A 12,176-nucleotide genomic window follows, 5' to 3' on the forward strand; every position below is an offset into this window, starting at 1 on the left:
TGCTCAATGGAAACAAATAAAAACTAATTAAATTTGTATCACAACCTCAATTTGAAAATCATATACAAATCATAGCGAGCAAAATATATCATATCACTATGGAATATATGTTTTTAATTTGTGTCTTCATCACTTGAAATGACACTAATTATATTAAATATATAAAAAGAGAGTTAAAAAGAACACAGTTCATTACATTGTTTCAATATAATTATTATGTTGTAACTTTAGATATAATTTCATTCCATGAACATGACCATTAAGATGTCAAATTTAGCAAGACTGATTCCATTATTGCAACTATATAATCTTCAAGTCTAGTTTATACTTTATAGGATACTCAGCCTAGCAACTAGAGCTATTATACCAAAATATTTAGTTTATTTTATTAAGAACATGAATAAAAATTCATAAGGTTTGCCATAAAAGTGTCTTACATAGGTATGCATCTCCAATATGTCAATGAGCATGCATAAAAAGATTAGTTACAGAAGCAGTTAACTGGTCATAAGCCAATTTAAGAACAAATCATCCAAAGTTTTCCTTCAAACAAATCCAGAGTTATCATAACAAATCACCCAACAACTGGAACTAGACACTTTCTTTAGCTACCTGAAGTCAGTGTCATAATACTACTTTCTAATACGCATCAAGATTCTCAGCTCAACACTACAACACACCCAATATCAGTACAATTTTGTGTATGCTTTTCCAGTTATCTTATCACAATTCACGACAACATCAAATAAACAATATAATGGAATTCAAAAGCTTATTCAGAAAACAGAACTGAATAAACACCAACTAATGATTTCATTTTTAAGCAGCTGAACACACACGCACGCACAAAATCGTAAGAACCAAAATTGAAGGCATGCACAAACCAGAGTAAGCAAAACGCAAGCTGAAGCAAATTCATAGAGTAGCACTGTTGCACACACATGCCATTATAATAGCCCTGTTCTTGAGAACACCCCTATCAAATCAAACAATGCAAGCTGATAAGCAAAAAGTGAATCAAATCGGAACCCTAAAATCGCAACCCTCTCAAATTTTAGAACCAAATGGAGGTGAATACATACCTTCTCGATGACGATGAGCGAAGAGAGGATGAACGCGGTTCTTCCCGATGGTGAGCTCGAAGTGACAGCCAGAGCAGAAGGATGAAGAGGAGCGATGATTCTCCAGTAGCGAAGTGGTGTGCGTGAGTGGTGAGTTGGGAGTGGGGAGCGGGGAAGAGGGGTGACGGTGACGGCGTGAGGGTGATGAGTGACGGCGTGGGGAAGAGGGGAAAAAGATGATGAGTGACGGCGTGAGGGGGACCTTTCTCTGATTTTCAGTGAAGCTCAATGGCACGTGAAGGGGAAAAGGGAGAAAGGAAGCCAGGTCACGTTTAAGTGTTGGTGAAAAGGGGATAAAAATTTACTAAGTCTTGGTTTATATTTGGTTTTAGATACATTAGGCAATACTTTTAAAGTGCACATGAAGTATGACAAATAGGCTACCTTTCAAAAACGTTCTCTTTGGTAGAAAAAGTGAACCCATAGCTCTTAAGCTAAGGCTACGCTTTATAAGTGATATTTATAATATATAAGGAGACACTTTTCAAGTGATGCCACAAATGTGTTTCCTATTCTCCTACAAAAGGAAACACGGAGAAAAGCGTAGCCTATTCTAGGAATAGGCTACGCTTTTCAAATGTAGCTTAAAAAAAGTGTGGCTAAATGGGTATTTTTCTTGTAGTGACATAGTTCTTTTATTCCTTCATTACTTTATTAATTTCAATTTTGTTTCGTTCTTTTATATCTTTATTTGTTTACTTCATTATCGAAAAACAACCTTTGTTCTTGCAACCAAAATTGTGTGCACTCGTCGGCATTAGTTCCTAGGGAGAACGACCCGAGGTTTGATTACTTTCGGTTATTTTAATTGGAAAAATTAAACTTTGATTGGGAGGATTATTTGTTGGTTTAGACTATGCTATCAACGAAGAAATTATTTTGCTAAATTTTCAAACTATCGTAATTCTCTCTCTATCAAGTTTTTGGCGCCTTTGCCGGGGAGTTAGCGCCATGAATGCTATAGTTTTGGTTGTTGTTAATATGTGAATAGTGTGAATAGATACTTTTTAGTTGTTTGGTTTATTTTTGCTATTAATTAGGATTTTGTTTCTTTAGTTAATTGATGTCTTTTGTTTTTATTTTCAATTTTCTCTATGAGTTATCACCCTCTTGGATTGCATCATGGGATTGGAACATCAATTTTGGAAGGAGCAACCTCCTCTATACTACAATAAACCAAACCCTCCACAATATGCATACCCAAATCAAGGATATGGTGGGTTTCACAATAATTATGCACCTCTACCACTATATACCTATGACCCATATCCCCAACATAATCTTCAATCACCACATTTTTCAACACCACACCAATACAACCATCTACCTCCTTATGTACCACCTCAAGATTCCCATCAACGTGAACTACCTCCCACATATACAACTTTCCTCCCAAACAATGAAACCCCTTTTTTACCATAATGTGAATCTTTCCCACCCTTTCCTAAAGACCATCAAGACCTTCAAGTTTTTCTCCAAGAGAAAGAAGGATTCCGAAGAACACAAGGACAACTTATGGCTACCATAGCCGAGGCGGTGAACCGTATAGTCCTCTCATGCTCATCCGATCAAGGCATTCCTCTTGAGAAATGTGGAGGATCAACTATAGATTACGGTGAAGAGGAGAGCATGGAGCCACAAGGGGAAGAAGAAGGGTTAGAGCATGACATGGAACAAGAGGGAGAAAGTGGAGTATTGGAATTAGAGGAGAGAAAAGGAGAATTGAGGAAGATTGATCAAGATGAGGATTCTATCATTGATGATTTATAGTCCTTCTTGGTCAATCCCCTTAATGATCCTAATGAGCCTCTTCCCATTGAGTTTGAGAGAGACATGTAGGTAGTCTTCTCGCAACCTCCTTGTTATGACTTGAGTGATGGGGAAGAGGAAGTTGGTGAGGAAGCAACTCCGGTCCAAGAGCACATTGAGCGGGTGGCAATTTCATCTATGAGCTTCATTGGCCCCACCAATATGCCATCTTGGAGACAGATTACCAACTCAAGATCTTTCTTGGGTTTGGTACATGGTGGAAATCCTAGCTAACTTACTATTTACCTTAGTAAGAAGCTAGCGTTAGTGGAAACAATAACAACTAACATTATCACTAAATGTTGGACATTATGACTCTAGTAATCCATATACTCACTTCCCCCAAGCCAAAGGATGAAAATTTACCCCATAACTAAAATCTGCATTTCATCAAACACATAGAGGGCATAATCATAAAAGATGGCAAAATTGAGAAAATGATAAAAGCTATGAACCACAAATGATAAAAATCAACAAAAGCAACTCAATAAACATATAAAAACCATCAAACATCAAATTCATTAACCAAAACTCAAAATTGCAAAACTATGTATATATTGAAAAGAGAAATTGAAATAGGAGCAAGTGTAGAACAAGTAATGTGATAAAATGGAAAATGAAGGAAATACATACAGTGAGAAAGCAAAATCCAACACCAAAATTGAACTATAAAATGCTACATTAAAACCTAATTAAAACCCTAAGAGAGAATTTTGTATACTACACTACTCCTACTCCTACTATGTGTTTCTAATCTAAGATTGAGCTTCCTAAGCTAATTTAAGCTAATGCCTTCATATGTAATGTTGCCCCCTTCATATAGCATCCAAAATCAGCCTCAAGGCCTTCAGAAATGGGCTAGGAAACCTTCAAAATTGCGAGCCACAGGACTTTTTAATGAAGTCACGCGCTAGTACCTGTGCGTACGCACACATGGCTGTGTGCTTCTCCTTTATTTTCTTCATGTTTTCTCCCTTTGTACATGTTTTCTTCCACTTTTGCCTGGCCAAACTTGCCTCTAGGACCTAAAATCACTTAACAAACATGTCATGGCATCGAATGGCATAAAAGTGGGGTTAAAATTACTAATTTAAGCACAAAAATGCATGTTTTCATATTTAGGCAAAATCTATATAGAAAACACAAAAGCATGCTATTTAGCTGAATAAATGTGGATTTATATGATGAAATTCACTCAAATCAAACCAAAATATATCGTCAAATATGTATTCATCAATTCCACCACACTTAAACAATTGCATGTCCTCATGCTAAGCACAATCAAAGGAGAAGAGTAAAAGGGCAAGCAACTTATTCAATGCATCTACCTATGTGCATGCAACTATGCAAAATACTATCTATCTATATCTATACTATAGTTCCTATTGAGTTTGGCAAAAACAAACAATATAATTCCAATCAATCCAAAATATATCCATAGGGCTAAGGTAAGAAAATATAGCAATATGGCCAATGTCCAAAGAATTGAATTGTGATTTTGAAACTAACAACCAAACAACTTGCAAGAAGATGCAATATAGGAGATAAGAACATAGAATTGAGCGATCGAACCCCTCACCGGATTTGTATTCACTCTATTCACTCAGTATTTAAGGCTTAATCGCTCAATTCTCCTTTACTCATATTTTTCAAAGATTTGCAAGTCATCTAACAATGAACTAATATTTGATACATGAAAAACAAATATTATGAGGTCTTTGGAGGGTCATAATGGGGCTAGGGTTAAGGTAGGATTAATATGGTTAGGTGGACTTAATGAATTAGATCTTTGATTAGCTCAAGTGTCCACCTAATCCTATATCATCTTATGTACACATAACAAAACAACCTAACTACCCATTTATCCCCTATCTCACATTTGTGATGACATGTCACCGTGTCATGTTTTTCTATGCTTTTTCATACAAGAAATTTATGATTTTAGCTTAAATATTGAATGCTATTGTACTTAACTGGTATATTTTTTTGATCTTTTAATTTTATAAATCTTGTATGAAATAAAGAGAAAAAGAAGCAAAGAAGCAAAAAATAAGCTGAAAAGGAGAAAAAAAGAGTTTTGGGGCACACTTTGAAGTTGGAGCACACTTTGGAGGCTTAGGCCACGCTTTTAAAAGCGTGGCCCATGACCAAATTTAAGGAGATTGGCAATCAGCACTCAAAGCTCAGCTCTTGCCAAGAGCTTTGCCAAGAGCCTAGCTTTGCCGTACAAGAAAAATGCTTGGAGGCAAGAAATTTCGCTAAGTTAAAATCTGGGCGTTCACAGCATGACCATGCCTCCTTCAAAGGGCTATAACTTGAGCTACAGATGTCTGATTGATGTGATTTTAGTTGCATTGGAAAGCTAACATTCAGAGCTTTCCAACGATATATGGCAATCCAGATTTGGCACAAAATTAAGGCATGAGTGAAAGGCATCATTAAGGACCAAAAATAAGCAAAAATCAGCCAAAGTGAAATCACCAAGGCTCGAAGAGGGAGCCTCACTCTAAAGCAAAGGAGCACTACAAGCAAGGAGGAATCAAGGCAAACTTCAAAGCTCAGCTCTTGCCAAGAGCTTTGCCAAGAGCCTTATCGGGCATGCTTCAAAGAAAATCAAGGAAGAAAAGCTTGCCAATGCACTCACCAAGATTTGAACTCAAGACCAAAGGGGGAGGGGGCAGCGCTACCTCACAAGAAAAACAAGCCAAAAACACTCCATGGGATTCGATCCAAGGGCTTCAAGGAAGCAAGGACTTAAGCGCTACTCATGTGCCAAGGAAAATGGCCAGTAAGTGCTCCACACAAGGATCGAACCATGGATCTCAAGGGACAAGAAAAGCTCTTACCAAGAGCTTAGAGCTCTTGCAAAGAGCTTTGTTTCCTTGTCACAATGAGGAAACGCACAACACATTGGCAAGGCCAAGAGCACCAAAGCTCTTGCCAAGGGCTCTTGCCAAGAGCCGAGCTTTGCCCTGGGAGCAATCCCCATGGGCCAAAATTCAACCAAAACTCCAATTTAATTCAATTCTTCACCATTTTGAAAAGCCCATTGACACACCAAAGCAAGCAAGACTCATGGACATAACACAAGACACAGAGAAACTAGATTAGGAATTTTATTTTGTAATTTGTTTTTAATTTCATTTTCATTTTCATTTTGTAAAAAGCCTATATAAAGGCATCATTCTCAATTCATTAGGGAGGTTAGCTCCACTAGAGAGCAGTGGTAGTAGGAGCTCTCTTTTAATTTTCTTCTTTGAATTTGGGATTGGGGAATTGGGAAGGAGAATTGATCTCTCTTCTTCCTTTTTCTTACTTCTGCACTCTTTACTTCTTTTCTTGGATCTTGGGTGGAGAATTGAAGAAATTCTGTTTCAATCTCACCTTGAGATCTCTTTGTTTATTTTTCTGCATAATTCTAGAAACTGAGATATTTGAATCCAAATTCTGTTTACTGTCATCTTCTACTTCTTCTACAATTTACTCTTCTACTTCTTTTGCAATTGTTCTTGGTTGGATCAAGGAAGGAATTGAGATCTAGACTTGTTTTCTAGTCTCTTTGATCGCTTGAGATCTTTAACTTTAGTTTGCAATTAAGCTGAGTTTCATTTCTGTTTTGCTTCTTCAAGTAATTTTACTTTTCTGTTTGAGATTTGCTACAATTTCCTCTTGCTGCAAGTTAAAATTCAATTTACATTGAGTTTGCTTTTGACCATTGGTTCCCATTGCTTTCTGTTCTCATTGCTTTCAATTTACTTTCATGCAATTTAAATCTCCTTGTTCCTCTGCACTTTACATTTGATGCTTGCTGTAAATCTCATTTACATTTCCTGTCAATTTTAAATTCCTCTGCAATTGCTCTAAATTCTGATTCACTGCAATTTTGCTTCTCTATTTACATTGCTCTCAATTTACTTTCCAGCAATTTAAGCTTTCTGCAAGAGTTCTAAGCTTTCATCTATTGCTTTTTTTAATTTACAGCACCCAACCCCCTTTACATTTGATGCAATTTACATTTTTTGTCATTTAAGTTTCTGCAGTTTACATTTCTTGCTCTTTAAGATTCTGCTCATTTACTTTCTGCAACTTAAATTTCCTTTCAATTTATGTTTTGTTGCTCCAATTTTCACTCAATTTCACTTCAATGTTAGCTTGACTAAACTAATCACCCACTAAAGTCGCTTGATCCATCAATCCCTGTGGGATCGACCTCACTCTAAGTGAGTTTTACTACTTGATGCGACCCGGTATACTTGCCGGTGAGTTTTTGGTGTTGGAATTCCGGTTCCAACACATCAATTTACTCATGCATTTTCTTTCCACAACACAAACATATGCATCCTTTATTTAGCTTTTTGTTTCATATGCTATTATATACAAGATTTTCTTCTTCTTCTTCTTCTTCTTCTTCTTTTTTTGCAAGATCAAAATTTTCTTTTTTTTTGTCAACAATAAGAGATGCTTATGACTTGAACAATGAATGCATGAGTATTACCCTATTTTCCAAATTTTCTCAATCAGTACCACATGTAACTTCATCACCAATGTTTCCCATCAATTTTCCCCCACACTTGAGTAACACACACTACTCCACCCAAGCTAATCAAAGAGTAATCCAAGGACATCAATAATTTTTTGCTTTAGGGAGAATAATGTGCTTAGAATCAGAACAAAAGGGGATTTAAAGGCTCAAAAAGGGTTTATAAAGGTGAATGCAAGGGTTGGCCATATAGGTTGGTGAGTTCAATATCAAAAATGGCGTCAATCATACAAAATGCATCCTAACAACAAATATGGGACATATAAATTCATGCAAATCTAAGATCACAATAAAAAGGAGTATAATCACACAGGAAAAAACTTTATGGTTGGAAATGTACAACCATCTATTAGAGCTCAAATCTCACAAGGTATATTGTTCTAGCTCTTTTTCTATGTTCTATGAAAAGAATACTCCAAGCAAGTTGAAAAAAATAACAATTTTCAATTCAATCAATGGCACGCCCTAAGAGAAATTTCATGAAAATTTATTGTTGTTTCACCAAACTTATTCACTCTAACATGCAACATGCAAATATTTACTATCATAAAACCATAAGCACTTAAAGAAATATATACAAACAAACTAAGCGAAGTTGCAAAAATTGAAGAAAAAGAAGCTAAAAAGAAAACTAAAAAGGTATTGCAAAGTGTCCAAGAAAAGAATTTTACCCCCCTCAAAGTTGTCGAACCTCCCCCACACTTAATTGATGCATGGTCCTCTGTGCACTAACTCAATCTGGGGTGTGAAGAACTCTGGGGCTCCACTTCAGCTGGTGGGCACCGGGGGCTCTGGGTTGCTATATAAACACATAAATAACAATTGAGGAAGAAGTAAGATGTGTGTGGTGTGATAAATGGCAATGTGTGTATTCTAAGTGTGCACGGTTTAGAACACACACATTGGCCGGGTGAAAACGGCAACCACATAATCAAAAGAAATAGCATGGTCCTCATTTAAGTAGCCTAGGTTGCAAGTAAAGCATAAGTAAAACTTAAGGCACAAGCAACCCTAGGTAACCACAGAAGTGAATTGAATATAGGAGGTTTTGGATATTGAAATTGTGTGAGTGAAAGCGCAAATTGATATAGAAGCACAATAACCAATAACCAATCCAATAATGAATGGAAAACTCCTTATTCATCATGAAACATAAAGAAATAGTCATATGGTAAAGATACTTGTTACAAAAAGTGACAAGCTTGATAAGAATCAAGTTGAGTCACTCAAACAAATACAAAGCATTAACAAGGAACAAGTACCAGTCATGTGATGAAGTTAATATAAATATCATGATGAACAAGTAATTTCAACTCAATTCACTCAATTCAATGCACTTACATAATTTGTCCTAGTGGTACAATCAAAACATGAGTATTCAAACCCACTAGGTACTAGTAAATTAAGGCAAGGTATAAGTGCATTGATATAAATTTCAAACAAGAAGCAACCCAATCAACATCAAACACACTTGCAATTTATTCAATTAACAAATAACTAAACCAAACCACATATAATTACTAAAATGAAAAATAAGATGCAATGAAAACTAAGTAAAACAAGTAGAAAATAAGGTAAAAGGGAGAGAAGAGAGGGATGGAGCGGGCGGAAAGTGCGTTAGGGCTTAATGAAAACTGCAAACAAAAATTGCCCAAAACAGCACCTGTGCGTATAAACAGGCATGTGTGCGTACGCACACAAGGTGAAACAGGGGGAGGTGTGCGCTCGCACAAGGTGTGCGAGTGCTCCGAACAGAGAGGAAATTTAGAAGTGTGTGCACACACAAGCCTGTGCGTACGCACAGAACACTCTTTTCTTTTTTTTTAGAAGGGATCACGTGTGCGTGCGCACACAGGTCCGTGCGCACGCACAAGTACGAAAATGGATGGGGTTCATATGCACAAGGTGTGCTAGTGCTCCCAACAGAGGGAGTATAAGGGAGTGTGCGTACGCACAGCTGGGTGCAGTCGCACAGGACGCGATTTTTAGTTGTTGGGTGTGCGTACGACAAGTGTGTGCACATGCACATGTCCTGTTTTTCCCAAAAATATATCTTCTAAATCTAAGGTACCAAGCCTTATCTCAACCAAAATTCAACCCCAAAACATTCAAAACATCAAAAAATCATGATCCATACACAAATTAACTTAACAAATCTCAAAATTAAACTAATTCTAGGCTAGCTAGGACAAATAAAAATCCAATAAACTAAGACTATAAACAAAGAGAAAGGGTAAGAAAGATGTCACCATGGTGGGGTGTCTCCCACCTAGTACTTTGGTTTATAGTCCTTAAGTTGGACTCTTTGAGGAGACTCTTGCTAGGGTGGTTTATGTTTCCACTCCTCCTTAAATCTCCATCCAAGCTTGGTCTTTAAAGGTCCTCCGGGATCCCATGTCCTAGTTTCCCATTCTCGCTCTTGTTGATCTCTATGCTCCAAGCTGGATGGACAAGCTCTCAATTTACCCTTGTAGCACCCCGACATTCTCCGAAAATCACCCAATAGTGCTTCACACCATGCTTGAACTCCAAGTCATGAATGGATTTTCTTGGAGAACCTTGGATTTGCTTGGCAACCAACACCCTTTCCTCCACCATGTACCAATCTAAGAAAGATCTTGAGTTGGTAATCCGTCTCCAGGATGCCATATTGGTGGGGGCCAATAAAGCTCATAGGTGAAATTGCCACCCACACAATGTGCTCTTGGACCGGAGTTCCTTCCTCACCAACTTCCTCTTCCCAATCACTCATGTTATAATAAGGAGGTTGCGAGAAGTCTACCTCCATGTCTCTCTCAAAGTCAATTGGAAGAGCCTCATTAGGATCATTAAGGGGTTTGATCAAGGAGGACAAAAAATAATCAATGATGGAATCCTCATCTTGATCAATCTCCCTCAATTCTCCCTTTCTCTCCTCTAATTCTAATACTCTACTTTCTCCTTCTTGTTGCATGTCATGCTCTAACCCTTCTTCTTCCCCTTGTGGCTCTATGCTCTCCTCTTCACTATAATCTTTAGTTGAGCCTCCACATTCCTCAAGAGGAATGCCTTGATCGGATGAGCATGAGAGGACAATACAGTTCACTGCCTCGGCTATGGTACCCATAAGTTGCCCTTGTGTTCCTCGGAATCCTTCTTGCTCTTGGAGAAAAACTTGCAGGTCTAGATGGTCTTGGACCAAGGGTGGGAAACCTTCACATTGTGGTGAAAAAGGGGTTTCATTGTTTGGGAAGAAGGTTGTATATGTGGGAGATAGTTCATGTTGATGGGTAACTTGAGGTGGTACGTAAGGAGGTAGATGGTTGTATTGGTGTGGTATTGGAAAATGTGGTGATTGAGGATTATGTTGGGGATATGGGTCATAGGTATATGGTGGTGGAGGTGTATAATCACTGTGAAACCCACCATATCATTGATTTAGGTATGCATATTGGGGAGGGTTTGGTTTATTGTAGTATAGAGGAGGTTGCTCCTTCCAAAATTGGTGTTCCAATCCCATGATGCAATCCAAATTTGAAGTTATCAATCCCTACAAAATGATCACAACCAAACTCCAAACCAAGAGGGTGATAACTCATAGAGAAAATTAAAAATAAAAACAAAAGACATCAATTAAAAAAAGAAACAAAATCCTAATTAATAGCAAAACAACCCAAACAACCAAAAAGTATCTATTCATACTATTGACATATTAACAACAACCAAAACTATAGCATTCATGGCGCTGGCTCCCCGGTAACGGCGCCAAAAACTTGATAGAGAGAACTACGATGGTTCAGAAATTTAGCAAAACAATTTCTTAGTTGATAGAATAGTCCAAACCAACAAATAATCCTCCCAATCAAAGTTTAATTTTTCCAATTAAAATAACCGAGAGTAATAAAACCTCGGGTCGTTCTCCCTAGGAATTAATGCCGACGAGTGCACACAATTTTGGTTGCAAGAACAAAGGTTGTTTTTCAATAATGAAGTAAACAAATAAAGATATAAAAGAACGAAACAAAATTGCAATTAACAAAGTAATGAAGGGATAAAAGAACTATGTATGTAATATGGACAAGTAAGACTCAAAATTGATGGAAAAGTGGTTCAAAGCATAAATGAAACCTTGACTTTGGATGAGTTATGGAATTCCTTCATTGCCATAACCACAACTATGATAATTATGATGGATTAATCTCACTAAGTCAACCCTTAACATCGAAGAGTAAGTCAAGAGAGCATAATTGTTATTAATCCACAAATCCTAGCTAACTTACTAATTACCTTAGTAAGAAGCTAGCGTTAGTGGAAACAATAACAGCTAACAACCCAAGAATTATCACTAAATGTTGGACATTATGACTCTAGTAATCCATATGCTCACTTCCCCCAAGCCAAGGGGTGGAAATTTACCCCATAACTAAAATTGGCATTTCATCAAACACATAGAGGGCATAACCATAAAACATGGTAAAATTGGAAAAATGATAAAAGCCATGAACCACAAATGATCAAAATCAACAAAAGTAACTCAATAAGCATATAAAAACCATCAAAAATCAAATTCATTAACCAAAACTCAAAATTGAAAAAAATATATATATATTGACAAGAGAAATTAAAATAGGAGCAAGTGTAGAACAAGTAATGTGATAAAATGGGAAATGAAGGAAATACTTATAATGAGAAAGCAAAATCCAAGACCAAAATTGAACTATAAAATG

The 12,176-nt window shown here is 37.0% G+C and overlaps 1 long non-coding RNA gene across 1 annotated transcript; it reads right to left on the reverse strand.

Moving 5' to 3' along the window:
• LOC110263980 lies at positions 885–1,622 on the reverse strand. Its single transcript, XR_002349705.1, has 2 exons — positions 1,083–1,622; positions 885–976 (listed from the first exon to the last, which is right to left on the reverse strand). It is a non-coding gene; the product is annotated as an uncharacterized LOC110263980 (long non-coding RNA).

The sequence above is a fragment of the Arachis ipaensis genome, chromosome B06 (genome assembly GCF_000816755.2).
Source record: "Arachis ipaensis cultivar K30076 chromosome B06, Araip1.1, whole genome shotgun sequence".
Classification (NCBI taxonomy): Eukaryota; Viridiplantae; Streptophyta; class Magnoliopsida; order Fabales; family Fabaceae; genus Arachis; species Arachis ipaensis.